Genomic DNA, 19,957 nt, shown 5'->3' on the forward strand with positions numbered 1-19,957 from the left:
CACTGAAAAAAACCATAGGTTTCAGGCATGTTATAGTAAGGAATTAGCATTTAAAAAACCTTAGAAATTCACTGAAAAAACCATAGGTTTCAGGGGCGTTATAGTCAGCTGGACTTTTCACTCGTACAAAACCATTGAAATTCCCCCGTTATAGTTAGTTCAGCTAACTATAACTCGCGCGCCTGCAATGCACTGCTGATGACGTCACATATTACATCACTCATGACATGGTGAGTGACATCACTCATGACATCACTGATGACATCTCAAATGACATCACTGATGACATCATCCAGTGAATGTGTTTTTCTGAAAATTACATGTTTTATATATGTATATCTCAAGGTCGATGGAAGAATAAATGGGTATATAAGTGTCTAAATGGATGATTTGTTTTTGAAAAATTGATTGTATAACTGACTGATTAAGTGTATCTTAGTGAATACATTGCTTAGTGAGTAATGTTTAAATATGTAAATATCTGTATCATTCTCTCACTTTGTGTATATGTGACTGCAAGGGTTGGTGAGTAGCTACATGAGTATCTATATAGGTTATTAGTAGGTTTTTTGAGTATCAGTATGAGTGTCTGAGTGTCTGTACGGTTCGGTGGGGGGTATAACGTAGTGCATAGGTGCATGAATGAGTGACTCATTGTTTGTATATGTTGAAGACAGCATGTGTGCAGGACTGTATGGGAGGATGAGTGTGTGTATGGGTGTGATAGTGAGTGAATGACTGTCTCAATAGTGTCTTTATGAGTAACTACATATGTTTTAAACTAGTATATGTGACTATTGGTGTATATAAGTGAGTATATGTGAGAGTGAGAGATTGAAAGAGTTCCTGTATGAATAAGTATGTGTTTCTATAAGTGATTGTTTAAAAGACTAAGTATGTGTAAGTTTCTGTAGAAGTAAGTGTGGTGGTGTGTGTATAACTGTATATGCAAGTAAATGGATGTTTGATTCTTTATTAGCATGAGTGACTATGTGTGTGAGTAACTCTATGGATGAGTGGAGTTGTGTAACAGGATGTATAGGTGTAGGAGTACATATGATGAGTGTGTACATGTATGAGTGACTGTATAGGACTGTTGGTGAATGAGTGGATGTGTATGTGGATCTTAGAATTACTGAATAGGTTGTTGTAACTGGTATTGGTATGTCCATTGTTTTGAAAATTTTAGTTTCTATTTTTGAATGTGTGTATCAAAGGTTATATTAGGGAGAGAGGAGGTCTGCCACTATCACAAGGATGATGTCATCAGTGATGTCATGAGTGAGGTCACTGACCATGTCATGAGTGATGTAATATGTGACGTCATCAGCAGTGGATTGCGGGCGCGCGAGTTATAGTTAGCTGAACTAACTATAACGGGGGAATTTCAATGGTTTTGTACGAGTGAAAAGTCCAGCTAACTATAACGCCCCTGAATCTATAGTTTTTTCAGTGAATTTCTAAGGTTTTTTAAATGCTAATTCCTAACTATAACGTGCCTGAAACATATGGTTTTTTCAGTGAATTTCAAAGGTTTTTTAAATGCTAATTTCTAACTATGCCCACAGAGATAGGACATGTGAAGAAAGAAGAAAAAACGCACAGAAAGAAAAAAAAGAAATGCAGAAAGAAGCAACGGAGGTCCTCAAAGACGAAGAAAAGTGCAGGAAGAAGGATAACGAGCAGAAAGAACAAACAGAATAACAGAAAGAAGCCTTGTTGCAAACTCATCATGTACCCTCAACTTTTTCAGATGGATACTGGTGGTAACTGAGTCTGACTAACCAGTCCTAGAGCCAGTGCTATGTTAAAAGACACTCAGAATACAGTGAAAACACCTACATACACTAGGGAACACTATGCGTTGGGGTCCCCCTGTGATTAGCATGACCTCCTCTGTAAGCCCCTAGTAGATAATAGGGCAGGGGATTAAAACTACCTCTTAAAACTCACCTCAGGCCCCGTCCCCTCCCTTCCCCACTGTGTAAACACACCCTGTGGCCGTTTTAAGTTGGGAGATTAAGTCCCCTTTAATCCTGAGGGTCCCTAGGGTCCAACTAGACCACTAGGTATCTCCACTAAGTGCCACAGAGCTGCTTTGCAGAGAGATGTAAAAAGGGGCACGGCTTAGACCACCTCTCTGCAACGCAGCGCAGTGGCGCTTACTGGAAGCACCTGGTGGGCTAGTTGGCCCCCAGGGTCCCTCAGGATTGAAGGGGAATTATTTCCCCAACTTAAAACGCACCACAGGGCTTGTTTGCACACGTTAACTCAGGCCCCGTCCCCTCCCTTCACCACTGTGTAAACACGCCCTGTGACCGTTTTTAGTTGGGAGATTAAGTTCATTTGAATCCAGAGGGTCCCTAGGGTCCAACTAGCCCACTAGGTACCTCCAGTAAGCGCCACAGAGCTGCATTGCAGAGAGGTGTAAAAAGTGGCACGGCCTGAACCACCTCTCTGCAACGCAGCTCAGTGGAGCTTACTGGAAGCACCTGGTGGGCTAGTTAGCCCCCAGGGGCCCTCAAGATTGAAGGGGAATTATTTCCCCAACTTAAAATGCACCATAGGGCGTGTTTGCACACGTCACCTCAGGCCCCATCCCCTCCCTTCCCCACTGTGTAAACACGCCCTGTGGCTGTTTTTTAAGTTGGGAGATTAAGTCCCCTTGAATCCTGAGGGTCCCTAGGGACAAAATAGCCCACTAGGTACGTCCAGTAAGCGCCATTGCAGAGAGGTGTAAAAAGGGGCACGGCCTGCACCACCTCTCTGCAACGCAGAGCAGTGGCGCTTACTGGAAGCACCTGGTGGGCTAGTTGGCCCCCGGGGTCCCTCAGGATTGAAAGGGAATTATTTCCCCAACTTAAAAAGCGCCACAGGGTGTGTTTGCACACGTCACCTCAGGCCCCGTCCCCTCCCGTCCCCTCCCTTCACCACTGTGTTAACCCGCCCTGTGGCTGTTCTAAGTTGAGAGATTAAGTCCCCTTGAATCCTAAGGGTCCCTAGGGTCAAACTAGCCCACTAGGTACTGCCAGTAAGCGCCACAGAGCTGCGTTGCATAAAGGTGTAAAAAGGGGCGTGGCTCCCTGGCGCATACTGGAGATACCTGTTGGGCTAGTTGGCCCTCAGGGACTCTCAGAATTGAAGGGGAATACATTCTCCAACTTACAACTGGCCAGGGGGCACGTTTGCAGAGTGCTGCAAGGAGGGGGCATGGCCTCCGGTACGATGCCGGTCTTTTATTTATTTTATTTTTTTAAGAAGGAGGGCTGTGTGACCCCCCTTCTTTTTTCTAATTTATTGGCCCTGGGGACCCCATCCCCCAGGGCCTGCACCCTAATTTTTTTTGTTGAAAAAAATTAATTTGGCCCTCCCAAGGTTAATCGGTCCCGGGGACCCCAAACCCCGGGTCATGGCATTTAAAAAAAAATAATCTATAGGAGGGGGGCTGCGTTGCCCCCCTCCTGAGGCCACTTATGGCCCCGGGGACCCCATCCTCCGGGGCCGGCCTTTGTTTTTTATTAGTTTAAAAAAAAATATATTTATAGAAACACCTAGGACATGCTGGACAAACCGTATGTACCTATCACCATGACGATTTGCTTGACATTCATTAAAAGGCGACTATGCATTCAATGAATCAACGTGGAATGTATTTACACCGCTAGTGAAGCTCTGACGGGTCTGACGCCCTACCGTGCCTAATCCTGGCGCCCCCGCCGGTGGGTACTCTCCAAGTAGACACCCTTGTTGTTTATTTATACAAACATGGGTAGCTATTGACGGGCACATTTAATACACACGCACACCAAGCCATTCAAAGGGGATTCGACAAAAATTCGACCAAACTATGCAAGAGACCCCCCTCACGGTTCATAAAACACACATCCACCGCCGGATGTGTAATACTTTTTATTTTACTCTCTGGAAAGGAGTTGAACCTCACTTGAGAGTCACAGCGTGCACCTGGCTGAGCCTAATGCTGTGTTACACCCACCAGTGCCCGCCGAGTGCCAAACACCTCTGTGTTGTATTCCACCAGCTAGTGTGTATGCTATGACACTCTCTAGCCCATGTGCACTGTAACACCACCCTGTGAATAGGTCATGCCACACTTGCCTTTGCACGGGTTATATTGCCCCATCTAACGTGCCTTCCTCGATGCCTATGTTATAACGCACAGCACTATGCCATACATATTACATTCTGGGATCCATATCTTTGTCACAGTGCATATGCAACGTTACACTCCCCAGCACATATTTTATATTACAACTTTAGAGACTAGTTAGGTTACACAACACTGCCATGTGCATATTACACTCCAAGGCGCATATCGCATAGCACGCGCTAGTGCCTGTGCTATCTCGCGCTCTCCAATGAATCTGTCATTGTGCACAATGTATTGCATATTATATTTCACACCCCGGTTCATCTTATATCATACTTTTTGGTGCATAGTTTATACCATATACTATATCTAGTTTTCATTTTCAATCGTGCTCTCAGGACTATGTTCTATATAACACTGCGTCCACCTACCCTTTTCACGGGCATTACATTTTGCGATGGGGGTGGAGGGTCAGGGGGTGTTTCTGCCAAGTGAGCCCGGAGTCACAGTCACAAACGTTCTCTTCTTCCTGAATAAAAGTGAGATTATGCTGCATACTTGTTCATATTTTAAGTAGTTCGCACAGACACACATTTTAAAAACAATAAAGTTCCTAATACCCACCTTCTCTGAACAGTTAGCTTGCTACCCCATCCACCTCCTCCCTATCCTCTGTTGTCTGAATACGGACTAGCCTCCTCCCTCCTGCCATGCATGGTCTGATGTGCTGCCACTGCCCTCCATTTAGCATGATGTACCAGTCCTCTCCTCCTGCCCTCCATTGCCCAATTCTATGGCCCATCATTGACCTCCTGCTTAGCCTCTGTGCTTAGCTTGCTGCCCCTATTCTCCTTCCCCCTGCCCTCCGATGTCTTTGTGCATGCCCCTGCTCCATCCTTTTCGCCCACCATGTTCCATAGACCTGCCACTCCTATCTACTCTGAGTGTTCTGTTGAGCTGCCACTCCCCTCCCACCTGCCTAGCATTGTCAGATGACTGCCTGTCCCTGCCATCTCCACCCTGCCTGTCCACATGCCATGCCCCTATCCCCTTCCTCTTGTCCTCCATGGTCCATTTTACTGCCACACCCTTCTGCCCTCCCTGGTCTGTTGTGCTGCAACTGCTTCTCCTGCCTGCCCCGCGCGGTCTGTTGTGAGGCCCCTTCCCCTGAACTCTCTTGTCTGTGCCCATGTCTTGACCCTCCCTTCTATCCTCCATGGTCCTTTGTGCATGCCCCTGCACCCTCCTTCTTGCCCATCATAGCCATTGTGCTGCCACTAACCCTCCCGCTTGCCATGCATGTTCTTCTGTGCTGCCATGGCCCCTCCCACCTTCCCTGTGTGGACAGCTAGCTGCCCCTGACCCCCTCCCACCTTCCCTCCATGGTCTGTGTGTATGCCATCATAGTCTCATTGTTGCTCTCCATGGTGTGTCTTGTTTCTAGTGCCCATCCTGCCTGACCTCCATGGTCATCTTGCTGTTCCTGCCCTGCCCCCTTGCCCCCAGCCCTCTGTTTCCATGTGCAGACCCCTATTCCCTCCCTCCTGGCTTGTCTGTTCCTTCGTAATGCCCCTGATCCGTCCCTCCTGCCCTTTATGGTCTGTTATGCTACAGCTTTCTCTCCGGTCTGTCCATTATGGTCAGCTAGCTACCATTACCTCTTTCCCCTCTGTTCTCTGTTGTCCATGTGCATGGTCCTGTCCCCTCCCTATTGCTTTCTATGGATTGTTGTGCTGCACTCCCGTCCCGCATGCCCTGTGTGGTGTATTGTGCTGCTGCAAACCCTGATGCCTGCCCTGTAGGGTCAGTTTGGTGCACCTCTCCATGTCCCTCCTGTCCTCTGTTATCCGAGTCCATGTCCCTACCCCAATTCCTCCTGCCTACCATGATCCAATGTACCATACTTGCAAACATTTTGAACTTGGTAAGAGGGAGATTTTGAAAAAAAAACTGGGATATTGATTTTTCTCTTTGAGTTACATTGAAAAAGAGGAGATTGTAGACAGGAGACAGATCAAATAAAGCCCATTTGAGCTTAAAAACATTGGACATTTCCTGGCTGAAACGTGTCTGTTGATTAAATGTTGCACCTAGGGGAGAGGATGTGATGTTACTTCCAGAGCTGCAGACTTTGCAACTGGGGAACCAGGTTGGAGTTTCTGCTTCAGCTCAACATTCTGTGATTCTGGTCAAATCACTTAATCTCCCCATGTCTACAACCAAAATGAATTTGATCTTGTGTGATGTAACCAATGCTCATGTAAAGCACTCCAATACCTGACAAGTCTGCACTATATAAAACTGCAAATACACAAAAAATAAGTGTTTTGCACACTTCTGTCATTGGGCTACATGTGGGCTACAGCTAGGTGATATTTGTGCTGCATTTGGGCTCTTTTGTCTCTGGTGGCCATCTTGGGAGATTTATTTGTTATGAAGTTTCCTAATTTCCTCATTTACTGCAGTCTCCTCAGTAGGAAATGCTTTCAGTTTTTTACTTTGATCCCATCAAGAAGGTTTTCAGATATGTCACACATTTGCCATAAATTCTGAATGTTAGCACTCTAGTTACTCATTAGATCACTGTAGTAAAGCTGCTGCTCACCAGGGAAGTCTGCTGCTGGTATTAAAAGTGCATGTTTCAGTCTGCATATCAGAATTTTTTAATGAAATAGAAGAGGATTTGAGAAGTCACTCAAAATGTACCCTAATTTTTCTTTCTTCAGCACTAATCATAATTTCTATGACAAAATGAACCCCCTCATTGTGTTCCTTTTTAAATTAAATGCTTTCAGTGTTACCAGTTTATTCCAATCAAGATGGCTTCAGGTGTGCCATACTTTTGTCATAAATAAGACTGTTAGCGCTCTAGTTGTTCGTTAGAACACTCTGGGACATTCTGTCATTGGGCTATACTTGGGCTACATCTGGGTGATATTTGGGCTACATTTGGGCTCTTTTGTCTCTGGTGGCCATTTTGGGAGACTTATTTGTTATGAAGTTTCCTAATTTCCTCATTTACTACAGTCTCCTCAGTAGGAAATACTTTCAGTTTTTTACTTTGATTCCATCAAGAAGTCATTCAGATGTGTCACACATTTGCCATAAATTCAGAATGTTAGCACTCTAGTTACTTATTAGATCACTGTAGTAAAGCTACTGCTCACCAGGGAAGTCTGCTGCTGGTATTGAAAGTGCATGTTTCAGTCTGCATGTCAGAATGTTTTAATGAAATAGAAGAGGATTTGAGAAGTCACTCAAAATGTGCCCTAATTTTTCTTTCTGCAGCACTAATCATACTTTCTATGGCAAAATGAACCCCCTCATTTTGTTCCTTTTTATATTAAATGTTTTAAGAGTTACCACTTTATTCCAATCAAGATGGCTTCAGGTGTGCAATACGTTTGTCATAAGTAGGACTGTTAGCGCTCTAGTTGTTCTTTAGAACACTCTGGGAAGCTGCAGTAGAACACAAAGGAATCAACTGACAGTCTCTGCCCTTGTTGGATGTACATGTTTTACTGAGAATGTCAGACTTCATTCTCACATGACTGAGAAAGATAATGTGAATTTACAGAAAATATGCTCTCAGTTTAGCCTATAGATCACCTTCCAAACCTCTGTGGGAAAAGCATGAGAAAATAGTATTCTCTCATACATGATTCATGATATCACAGCAGAAGGCTTTTTCAAATGGTAAAATCACCTTAGAACACACCACAATTCCTAAAATGAGTATGGTACCATCAAAAAATGATTTATAATGTAACTAAAGTCTTAAAACCTTCTATTAACTGCAATGCTTTTTAATGAGAGGCTATCATGTATATTGGTCCCAAGATGGCTGCCAACACTTCTTGCCAATCAGATCTCACGATGAGATGTGTGGTTAGGCTCCACCCAGATATATCTATCTCAGTAACTACTCAACGGACTACCTCTTTGCCAAATTTGGTGTAATTCCGTTCAGCAGTTCGGGCTGTAGCTGCGTCAACAGGTCCTCTGGGAAAATGCATGGGGAAAACGCGTTTTGGGGCCCCCCTTTTATCTCGGCCCCCGCTTGACGAATCACCGTGAAATATTCAGGTTAGGAGCGGACCGGAGCTGGCCAAAAGTTTGGAAAATTTCACGAAGATTCATCAATCGGCGCTAACGTTATTCCAAATAGAATGTTGCGGATTTCCTATGGAAAATAGGTCCTAACTATAACTACCTACTGGCGACTGCCAGTAGGTAATATATATATATATATATATGTTAGACGGACCGGGAGGGTCGGCCGAGGACAAGGGGAGAGGTCTCCGGGGAGAGCCGTCTCCAGCGATCGTACAGATGAGTAACTTCCCCCCCACAGATGTACACCACACAAAGATAAGGTTTTGACGTTCTTTATAAGCAATCTTTAGGTACGATAGAATGGTACAAGGAGGTCAGGACTCAGGGGTCCCCTCGATTCTAGTCTCTTGGTTGGGAAAGGGGGTAGCGGGACAGTCTTGTTACCAATCTGGTAGCTGAGATGGTATGATGGATAGCTCCCAATCCTCGAGCTCGGCGTTCTAGATGGACGGGCCGCGGCAGCGCCAGCAGGTCCCGGTGAAGGTGGTAGTTACAACGGTCCGCGGCAGCGCCAGCAGGTCCCAGTGAAGGTGGTAGTTACAACGGTCCGCGGCAGCGCCAGCAGGTCCCAGTGAAGGTGGTAGTTACAACGGTCCGCGGCAGCGCCAGCAGGTCCCGACGAGGATGGAGGATGCAGAAGGCCGCGGCAGCGCCAGCAGGCAGGACGATAGTTCGCAAGGCAGGGCTACGGCAGCGCCAGTAGTCCGTCAGGGATGAGTTCTTCACGGTGTCTCTCGACTCCAGGATACAACTGCCTTCCTGCTCTGGAGCTGCCCCAGTTATAGGTCTGGCGCCCTTTGATGTCCGGACCCTCGCACTTGGAGGTCGGGAGGTCCGGGATGAGGGAGTCCAGACACCCAGCAGGGGGGTGGAGCCAGCGCCCGGGGGAGCTGGGGGGCGATCGGCACCTGGCGGGGGAGAGCCATCGACACTTCTTTCTCCCATCGACCTGCCAAGTGGTCCGTTCACCTCCTGGGTGGATGGTGGTGCCGGGATGTCGGGGCCTGGCCAGGCCCAGGGTTAGGGTCGAGCTGAGGCCACGCGGCCTCGTGGTGCAGTGTCCAAGATGGCGGCCAGGCCGGGCGAGGGAGCCGGTAGTGGTTCGGCCCCATGATACAGAGAGGTCCGGGGGCAGGAGTCCCGTCTGGGTGCGGGTTGTTTCTGTGGGTAACACCTGGAGGGCCGGGGCTCGGGCCCTGTCATGCGGGGAGGGAGCAAGCCATTCACGTGGCCTGTCCAACATGCGTCCCCCCCAGCTGAAGGCGGGGAGAGTCACCCATCCTCTTGGGGACTCTCCTCGTCGAGGCGGAAAAAGCGTGACAGGCCATCTGCGTTGGCGTGGTCTTGGCCCGGTCGATGTTCCACAGTGAAGTCCATCCCCTGCAGGGAGATGGACCAACGCAATAGTTTGGGGTTTTCCCCCCGCATCTGCATTAGCCACTGCAGGGGTCGATGATCTGTTTGCACCCGGAAGTGGGTACCGAAGAGATAGGGCCGGAGCTTTTTGAGGGCCCACACCACTGCGAAGGCCTCCCTCTCGATGGTGCTCCAGCGCTGTTCTCGGGCCAGGAGGCGTCTGCTGATGAAGGCCACCGGTTGGTCAAGTCCCTCGGAGTTCAGCTGGGAGAGGACCGCCCCGATGCCATGGTCGGAGGCATCTGTTTGTACGATGAATTCCCGACTGTAGTCGGGGGCCTGGAGCACAGGGGCAATGCACATGGCGGCTTTCAGCTTCTCGAAGGCCGCTTGACAGTCTGGGGTCCAGTTGACCTTCTTCGGGTGGTTTTTGGATGCGAGTCCCGTGAGGGGCCCCACAATGCTGCCATAGTCCCTCACGAACCGCCGGTAGTAGCCGGTGAGCCCCAAGAAGGCTCGGACCTCGGTCTGCATGACTGGAGGCTGCCAGGACTGGATGGCAGCGATTTTGAGTTGCAGAGGGGCCACCAGACCGCTTCCCACCTGGTGTCCGAGATAGGTCACGGACCCCTGACCAATTTGGCACTTGCTGGCCTTGATTGTGAGGCCGGCCCGTTGGAGGGCCTGCAGGACCTCTCGGAGGTGGTGGAGGTGGTCGGACCAGTGGCGGCTGTACACAGCGATATCGTCCAGGTAGGCGGCGCTGAACTCCTCGAGCCCCGCCAAGACCTGGTTCACCAGTCGCTGAAAGGTAGCTGGGGCATTCTTCATGCCGAAGGGCATGACTTTGAAGTGGTAGTGGCCATCGGGGGTAGAAAAGGCGGATCGTTCTCGGGCCCGGGGTGTGAGACCGATCTGCCAGTAGCCCGCTGTCAGGTCGAAGAGGCTGAGGTAGCGGGCAGCCCCCATGCGGTCGATCAGTTCATCCGCTCGGGGGATGGGATGAGCGTCGGTTCTGCTGACAGCATTCAAGCCCCGATAGTCGACGCAGAATCGGAGCTCAGGAGTGGTGCCGGGGGCAGCAGCTTTGGGGACCAGCACGACCGGGCTGGCCCAGGGGCTGTCCGAGGGCTCGATGACCCCGAGCGTGAGCATCTTTGATACCTCCTCTTGGATGCAGGCCCGTACCCGATCTGGTACGCGGTACGCCCGGTGTCTGATAGGGGGACTGCCCCCAGTGTCCACGTCGTGCAAGCACCAGGGGGTGACCCCTGGGGTGAGGGAAAACAAGGTAGCGAACTGCAGGAGGTCCCGGCAGCCTTGGCGCTGTTCCGGGGTGAGGGCATCGGAGAGCCGGACCCCGTCCACGGAACCATCTTTCTCCCGAGTCTTCAGGAGATCAGGGAGAGGCTCGGAGTCTTCTTCCGCTCCACTGTCTGTAGCCATCAGGAGGCTGAGCTCCGAGCGCACAAAGTGGGGTTTGAGTCTGTTGGTGTGGAGGACCCGGAGGGGGTTCCGTGGAGATTCCACATCGATGAGATAGGTGACGGGGCTCTTGCGTTCGACCACTTTGAAGGGCCCCGTCCACTTGTCCTGCAAGGCACATGGTTCGGTGGGGGACATCACCCACACTTGTTGGCCAGGTTCGAATTCGATGGAGGAGGCATTTTGATCGTACCATTTTTTCATGTCCTCCTGACTGGCCTCAAGGTTCGCTTTCGCCATTTCTCTGAATCGCCTGGTCTGATTGCGTAGGGTCAGGAGGTACTTGAAGACGTCTGGAGGGGTCTTTAGGGGGGCCATCTCCCAACCTTCTTTGACTAGGCTGATGGGCCCTCGCACAGGGTGCCCGTACAAGAGTTCGAAAGGGCTAAAGCCGAGGGACTTCTGGGGAACTTCTCGATAGGCGAAGAGGAGGCACGGAAGTAGTACATCCCACTGGCGACGGAGGGGCTCTTCCAATCCCCCAATCATTCCTTTGAGCGTGCGGTTGAACCGCTCGACTAGTCCGTTTCCTTGAGGGTGATAGGGGGTCGTGAATCGGTAGGTGACCCCGCACTGTTGCCAGAGGGACTTCATATACTTCGAAATAAAGTTTGTGCCTCTGTCGCTGACGACTTCTCGGGGGAAGCCCACCCGGGAGAAGATCCCCATTAAGGCCCGGCCGACCACCGGGGCTGTTACAGTTCGCAGGGGCACAGCCTCGGGGTAGCGGGTGGCGTGGTCCACCAGTACCAGGATGAACCGATGTCCTTGTGCTGTACGGGGGTCCAGGGGCCCCACAATGTCTATTCCCACCCTCTCGAACGGGGTGGTGACAACTGGGAAGGGTTGCAGAGGTGCTTTGAGTTTGCGGCCGCTCTTCCCGCTGGCCTGGCACGTGGGGCAGGACCGGCAGTGGTTGAGGACGTCGTTTCTCATCTTTGGCCAGAAAAAGTGGGTCACCAGGCGACTGTAGGTTTTGTCCTGGCCCAGGTGTCCAGCCAGAGGGACATCGTGGGCCAAATTTAACAGGAAGTCTCTAAAACGGAGGGGCACCACCAGCACTCGACTGGCCCCTAACTCCGCGATTCTCTGTTCACTGTACAATAGGTCGTTGTCCCAATAGATCCAATGGGCTCCGGTGGTGTCCCCTGCGCTCTGGGCGAGGGCTTGCTGGCGGAGTCCCTCGAGGGAGGGACAGGTCTTCTGTTCTTGACGGAACTGTTCCTGGGTGGGCCCCCCTTCTTGACGCCACTGAGCCAGGTTGGGAAGGTCCTGGGGCTGAGCGAGCCCTTCGGGGGTTTGCTCTGGGGGGTCGGTATGCTCGGTGTCCTCTACTGGAGCGATCGGGGGAGGAGGTGCTGGCCATTCTGGTTCTTCTGGTCGGGGGATGGCACGGGCGGCCATGGACCGGGTGGTTACGCACGCCCAGTCCGGGAGGCCCAACATCCCCAGGTGCTCTCTTCTTTCTACGGCGGCCCACGGGGAACTCTCAAGATCATTCCCCAGGAGACAGTCCACGGGGGCATCATCTCGGATCGTCACCTTCAACATGCCGGAGACTCCTCCCCATTCGAAGGGGACGCAGGCCATCCGACATAGACTCTCCGAATTGTCGACTGAACGGACGGGGCAGAGAATGTTCGGCAGGATCTGCTCTGGTTTTACCAGGTGACAGCGGACGGCCGTCACACTGGCCCCCGTGTCACGTAGTGCTTCGGCCCGGCGTCCATTAATGTTCACCCACTGACTATATTTTCTGGTGTTGGCGGGTAGGGGAGCCCGCGGGACCATGTCTCTTCCCCCTAGGCACGCTAGAACCATGGCGGCCGGTTCCCACTCTTGTTGTTCCTGCTCGTATTCTTCCTGTTCTTCGGAGATTTGTTCTCCCCCCAGGGCGGCGGCAGCTACCTGGCAGGGTCTCGGAGTTTGGTTCTGTGGACAGTTCGGGTCATTGGCGTAGTGGCCGACTCGCTGGCATCGGTGACACATGACATTGGCTCGGAACCCCGGGCGCATCGGGGGGTTGCCCCGGCTGGCCGGGGGCGGGGTGCTGGCAGCGGGAGCGGCCGGGACGGTGTCTCTTCCTCATCCCTGGCCTCCTCCTCCTCCTCGGGGACGGTGCTGACCTTGGTTGTTCCGGTTCTGTTCGTGCGGCCCTCTCCGGCCCACTCGGGTGCTTTCCCACCGGTCAGCTTCGGCGGCGAGTTGCCGTGGGTCAGTCAATTTACTGTCGAGGAGGTGCTGCCTGAGCTCGACGAAGCAGTTGTTAGAGAGGTGCTCCCACACCATGAGATTAAAAAGTTGCTCGTAGGTCGTTACGTGGCTTCCCTTGATCCAACCCTCGAAGGCTCGGCTGAAATAGTTGACATATTCCACCCAAGTTGTACCCGGGATCCGGGTGCAGTCTCGGAACCTCTGGCGGTACATTTCGGGTGTGAGCCCATATCGGGTGAGGAGGGCAGCCTTCATGTGGTCATAGGATGACATCAGATGGTCTGGGAGCTGTAACAGGGCATCACGGCCTTCATTGACGAACCTCCCCCATAGACCGGCTCCCCAGTCACTTCGATCGATCCGGTGGGAGGTCATGGCGATCTCGTAGGCCTTGAACCACTGTTGTATGTCGTCCTCTCGGACATACTCTCGAACGACATCCTTGGGGATGTGGACTTTCTTTTCTGTCGCTCCCGGGGTGCGCGGTCGCTCGGGCACCTCCAGTTCTTTGTTCTGCTTCCGTAGGTCTATTTCTGCCAGTTTGCGCTCGTGTTCGTACGCTAATTTCTTTTCTTCGAGCTCTCTCTGCCTCTGTTTTTCTTCCCGTTCTTCTCGGAGCCGCAGATGTTCTAGGTTCAGTTTTTGTTCGGCTAATTTTAGTTCACCGTCCATTTTGAGCCGTGCCATTTCTAGCTCATGTAGTCTGCTTTTTTCTCTCTCTTGGATCTCTTCCTGCGAGAGACCCGTTCTTCGCTCCTCGGGAGCCGTGGTGTTCCTCTCTGATGCTGCAATGTTTTGGTCCGGGGATCTGGCGGCCCCGGTTTCTGCCCACGACTCAATGGCGTGCTTGAAATCGTCTTTGGTACTCAGGCCGGTGGTAGCAATGCCTAGTTCAATGCAGAATTGTTTCAATTCACGATGGCTGTACTCTTCCAATTTCTCCATCTGGAATTTCTCGGTGGATCCGCTCTCTTTGGTTGACATTGTGGTTTCGTCGTGGGGTGAGCTACTCTCTGTACGATTATGCGTTGATTCGGATCGCGCCGCTGGCCACCAATGTTAGACGGACCGGGAGGGTCGGCCGAGGACAAGGGGAGAGGTCTCCGGGGAGAGCCGTCTCCAGCGATCGTACAGACGAGTAACTTCCCCCCCACAGATGTACACCACACAAAGATAAGGTTTTGACGTTCTTTATAAGCAATCTTTAGGTACGATAGAATGGTACAAGGAGGTCAGGACTCAGGGGTCCCCTCGATTCTAGTCTCTTGGTTGGGAAAGGGGGTAGCGGGACAGTCTTGTTACCAATCTGGTAGCTGAGATGGTATGATGGATAGCTCCCAATCCTCGAGCTCGGCGTTCTAGATGGACGGTCCGCGGCAGCGCCAGCAGGTCCCAGTGAAGGTGGTAGTTACAACGGTCCGCGGCAGCGCCAGCAGGTCCCAGTGAAGGTGGTAGTTACAACGGTCCGCGGCAGCGCCAGCAGGTCCCGACGAGGATGGAGGATGCAGAAGGCCGCGGCAGCGCCAGCAGGCAGGACGATAGTTCGCAAGGCAGGGCTACGGCAGCGCCAGTAGTCCGTCAGGGATGAGTTCTTCACGGTGTCTCTCGACTCCAGGATACAACTGCCTTCCTGCTCTGGAGCTGCCCCAGTTATAGGTCTGGCGCCCTTTGATGTCCGGACCCTCGCACTTGGAGGTCGGGAGGTCCGGGATGAGGGAGTCCAGACACCCAGCAGGGGGGTGGAGCCAGCGCCCGGGGGAGCTGGGGGGCGATCGGCACCTGGCGGGGGAGAGCCATCAACACTTCTTTCTCCCATCGACCTGCCAAGTGGTCCGTTCACCTCCTGGGTGGATGGTGGTGCCGGGATGTCGGGGCCTGGCCAGGCCCAGGGTTAGGGTCGAGCGGAGGCCACGCGGCCTCGTGGTGCAGTGTCCAAGATGGCGGCCGGGCCGGGCGAGGGAGCCGGTAGTGGTTCGGCCCCATGATACAGAGAGGTCCGGGGGCAGGAGTCCCGTCTGGGGACGGGGTGCGGGTTGTTTCTGTGGGTAACACCTGGAGGGCCGGGGCTCGGGCCCTGTCATGCGGGGAGGGAGCAAGCCCTTCACGTGGCCTGTCCAATATATATATATATATATATATATATACATATACATATACATTACTTACTGGCGGTCACCAGTAGGAAGTTATAGTTACAACCTAGTTTCCATAGGAAAAGCATTTTTTGATTTGCTAATAACTTTTGCGTCGTTTGATTAATCTTTGCGAAATTCTGCAAAAAAAAAGTCTATCTAGGTCAGCTCCTATCTTGAAAGTGCGGGGGTGATTCATCAAGCGGCGGCCGAGAAAAAAAGGGGGGGGTCTCAAAACACGTTTTCCCCTTGTTAATTTCCATAGGAAATTTTGCGATGAGCTACAGCCCAAACTGCTGAACGGAATTACCCCAAATTTGGCTGAAAGGTAGTGCGTGGATCAGAAAGCGACCTTTTTTTTAAATGGTGTAAATCCGTCCAGTAGTTGCTGAAAAATTTGAAAAATAAAAGTTTCGATATCTGGGTGGAGCCTAAGTCCCAAGCACGATCTTCACTGCGATTGGCTGTCAACACTCTAAACCATGAAGTGTTGGCAGCCATCTTGTGACTCAGTAGAAGCGATTCACCAGAAAACAGAGAAACAAAGGTATAAAACAAGAGAAGGGGGCAGGGTAGAAACACCCTGACCCCCTAGGCCTGCTCAGGGGGTCACAGAAGGACCCTCAAGGCCAAAGAAAGCATTAAAAAAAATATATATATATATTGGCGCAATTCGCGCTGTGGTCTCGGGTTCCCGCGTTTTATTTTAATGAGACACCGGGGTGGGCTAGGTCCCGGGGACATTTCTTAAAAAATAATAGCAGGGGCTCACTGGGGCTGCGGGGGCCCGCTAGAGTCCCCGCAGACCCGGGGCTTCACTCATGTTGGGAGGGGGATTGCACGGCCCCCCTCCTGGAGTCCTCCATGTGCTTAGAACTTTGGCGTCGTTTGACGAATCTTTACCACAGTTGGTTGTTGATTGAAAGCAAGTTTATTGCGAGATATTTGCACCCACGACTGGAGCCATCCAGCTGCAAAGACATATTACAGGGTGATTGGTCAAGGGGGGCTTGAGAAAAAAGTGGGGATTCCATAGGAAACGTTAGGCAAGGCTACAGGTCAAACTACTGAACGGAATTATGCCAAATTTGGCAGGGAGAAAGGTTTTGGTCCAGAGAGCGCTTTTGTTGAAATGGTGTAAATCCGTTTAGTAGTTTTTGAGATATTAAAGGAAAAAAGAAATATATATATCTGGACTGTGCCTAACTCCTGAGCACGAGCTTTCCTCTGATTGGCTGTTAACACTTCAAACCAGGAAGTGTTCTCTGATTGGCTGCTAACACTTCAAACCAGGAAGTGTTCGCAGCCATCTTGTGCCTCGCATCAAGTGAAAATATAAAAGAAAGGTCCCGGGGGCAATTTAATATGCCGGAGCTCTGTCTGTGCGAGATACCCCTTTCATGCTGCGTCTCCCTACATCAGCAGGTAACGCACCCTTTTCCCCCATCAACAGCATACCTCCAACAACATTCTTGGGCCCGCAAGTCTCCCTCTGTGAACCACTTGTCGGCTCTCAGCTCTTCGGGTTCGAGTTCTTGGGCCCGCAGTTGTATCTGTGAAGCCAAGACTGGAAATATATTGCAGGTCTCTCTCTGCGAGATATGCTCTTCACGGTCCCTCTCCACACATCACTGTTCCGCAGCTGTCCCTTTGGAAGATGATGGCCCACACCTTTCCCTATACCAGTCGGCCCGCAGGTGTTCCTCTGCGAGCTGGCCCACAGCTCTCCCTCTGTGAACTGACGGGCCGCGGTTCTCCCTCTATGAGCCTGCCAGTCGGCTCGCCGGCTCGTAAGTCTCTGAGAACTGGCGCAATGAGGCAACAATCATGCAGTTCGGACACCCAACACTGCTCTGACATCCCCCAGCAGGAGCTCCTTGCTTGTCTGCCATACCCCCTCACCCCCACCCCCCACAAACAAATGTGACAGTCATGTTAGGGGATCTGGAACGTCAAAAATTGGGTAATGTTGTACAATTATTAATAAGAAGATGCTTGTGAGGTTGGACAAATAAGAATCTTAGTCATGTATGGATTTACATATAAAACATTTTATTAAAACAAAAGAACAACAAATAAAACTATGTACAGCCATATCGTGTCATCGCTGGACCATTTGTGAATCACAGCCTGCAAGACAAAAAGAAAGATAAGATGGTGCATCATGCGTCCAGCAAAGGAGAAAAAGAAAGAGAGAAAGAGTGAGAGAGAGAGAGAGAGAAACAAAGAGAGTGAGAGAAAGACGAAGACGAAGAAAGAGAGAAAGAGAGAGATACAAGGAAGAGAGAAAGAGAGAAACAGTGTGAGAGGGAGGAAGATAGAGAGAGAAAGAGTGAGAGAGGAAGAGAACGAATGAGAGAAAGTGTGAGTGAGAGAAAGAAAGAGATGGAGAGGGAGAGGGAGTGTTGACACTGGAGAAAATCTTCGCAGCTCACCTTTGTGCCACTGGTGTGTCTCAAACCACGTGCCGGGAAAGAGTGAGAGAGAAAGAGTGAGAGAGAGAAGAGAGAGTGAAATAGTGAGAGAGAGAGAGAGAGAAAGAAAGAGTGAGAGAGAGGAAGAGAGAAAGAGTGAGAGAGAGGAAGAGAGAAATAGTGAGAGAGAGGAAGACAGAGAAAGAGAGAACGAGCGATACAAGAAAGAGAGAATGAGAGAAACTGTGTAATAGAGGAAGAGAGTGAAACAGTGTGAGAGAGAGGAAGAGAGAGAGAGAAAGAGTGAGAGAGAGGAAGAGAGAGAAAGAAAGAATGAGAGAGAGAGGAAGAGACAGAGAAAGAGAGAAAGTGTGAGAGAGAGAAAGGAAGAGATGGAGAGGGAGAGGGAGTGTTGACACTGGAGAAAATATTCGCAGCTCACCTTTGTGCCACCGGTGTGTCTCCAACCATGTGCCGGGACATAGTGCACCCTCAAGTTTAGTCATCTGAAAGATAGTATAGAATTTGTAATTGCAGAGTACATACAACTGCACACGCCTAATTCTCTGTTTCGCCAATGCGCACTCAGTCTGCTACAGCCCATCCACTCCCACTGCTCGGAGGTGTCTGTGCGCTCTTGTGCGCCCAGGTTGCTGCACACTATCCACTCCCACTGCCCAGAGGTGACTGCCCAATGCTGCGGAAAGAAGCCTCTCTGCTCACCTTCCGCCACCGGCGTGTGTGTAAGAGGGTCCACCACGTGCCGAAGCAACTTTCTCAGGCGTTGTCAGGATGGCCACGCATCGTTGCAGGTACTACACACGTTCAGCTGTGGTGATGTTGGGGGGGACGTCGATTCGTGAATCACAGCCTGTTAGATAAAAAGCAAGATAAGATTGTGCGTCATGCGTCCATCAAAGGAGAAAGAGAGAGAGAGAGAGAGAAAGAAAGAGTGAGAGGAAGACAGAGAGAAAGAGAGAAACAGTGGGAGTGAGAGGAATAGAGAGAGAAAAAGAAAGAGTGAGAGGATGAGAGAGAGAAAGAGTGAGAGAGACGAAGAGAGAGAGAGAAAGGGTGAGAAAGAGGAAGAGAGAGAGAGAAAGAGTGACAGAGAGGAAGAGGGAGAGAGAAAGAGTGAGAGAAGGGAGGAGAGAGAAAGAAAGAGTGAGAGTGAGGGAGAGAGAGAGAGAGAGAGAAAGAGTGAGTGAGAGAGAGGAAGACAGAGAAAGAGAGAAAGAGAGAGATACAAGGAAGCGAGAAAGAGAGAAACAGTGTAATAGAGGAATAGAGAGAGAAACAGTGTGAGAGAGAGGAATAGAGAGAAAGTGTGAGAGAGAGGAAGAGAGAGAAAGAAAGAATGAGAGAGAGGGGAAAAGGCAGAGAAAGTGTGAGAGAGAGAAAGGAAGAAATGGAGAGGGAGAGGGAGTGTTGACACTGGAGAAAATCTTCACAGCTCACCTTTCTGCCACCGGTGTGTCTTCAACCACGTGCCGGGACCTAGTGGAGCACTCAAGCTCCCACATCTGAAACATAGTACAGAATTAGTAATGGCAGAGTATATATGACTGTGCACGCCTAAATCGCTGTTCCGCATTTGTGCATCCAGGCTGCTGCACATCATTCACTCCCGCCGCCCAGAGGTGTCTGCCCACCCCTGCGCACCCATGCCTCACTGCTCACCTTTTCGCAGACAGGGCACCCTGCATATCATGCAGCCCCACTCCTCAGGCCACCAGGTCTTACATTTGGTGCTGGGTCTTGATTTTGTCATGGCAGAGGACATACCAGTGCACCGGGCTTTTCATCGCAGGCTGCACACCCGCTCAGCCCATGCGGTGCCACTAACTCTATGACCAGCGAGGCCACACCACGTGGCGGTAGGCCTGCGCTGTCTGATGGCTCAGGCCTACACTGCGGTCCAGCAGGGCACACAAAACCTGAGCTGTCCAGACCGCCAGGACGGGCCATCACCGCAGGCTGCACACCCGCTCAGCAATTACGGTACCCGTACCTAAGTGGACCGAAAGTCACCGTCCCGTGCTGGTGTGCCTGTGCCGGCCACAGTGCATGTGGTGCGAGCAACTCTGAAATGGTGTCGAGCACGTGTGGCCGGTCTTTTTTATTGGGAGGGT

The 19,957-nt window shown here is 51.1% G+C and overlaps 1 long non-coding RNA gene across 1 annotated transcript in view; it reads right to left on the bottom strand.

Moving 5' to 3' along the window:
* Nucleotides 1-17,442: 17,442 nt before the first annotated feature.
* Nucleotides 17,443-19,957, bottom strand: part of LOC146870558 (uncharacterized) — a 101,336-nt gene continuing 98,821 nt past the window's right edge. The window contains exons 2-5 of the long non-coding RNA XR_014978318.1: nucleotides 19,284-19,348; nucleotides 18,549-18,696; nucleotides 18,268-18,331; nucleotides 17,443-17,541 (exon numbers count right to left, since the gene is read on the bottom strand). This is a non-coding gene — a long non-coding RNA (uncharacterized LOC146870558). The remainder of the gene's footprint in view (nucleotides 17,542-18,267; nucleotides 18,332-18,548; nucleotides 18,697-19,283; nucleotides 19,349-19,957) is intronic.

This window comes from Triturus cristatus, chromosome 1_1 (genome assembly GCF_964204655.1).
Source record: "Triturus cristatus chromosome 1_1, aTriCri1.1, whole genome shotgun sequence".
NCBI lineage: Eukaryota > Metazoa > Chordata > Amphibia > Caudata > Salamandridae > Triturus > Triturus cristatus.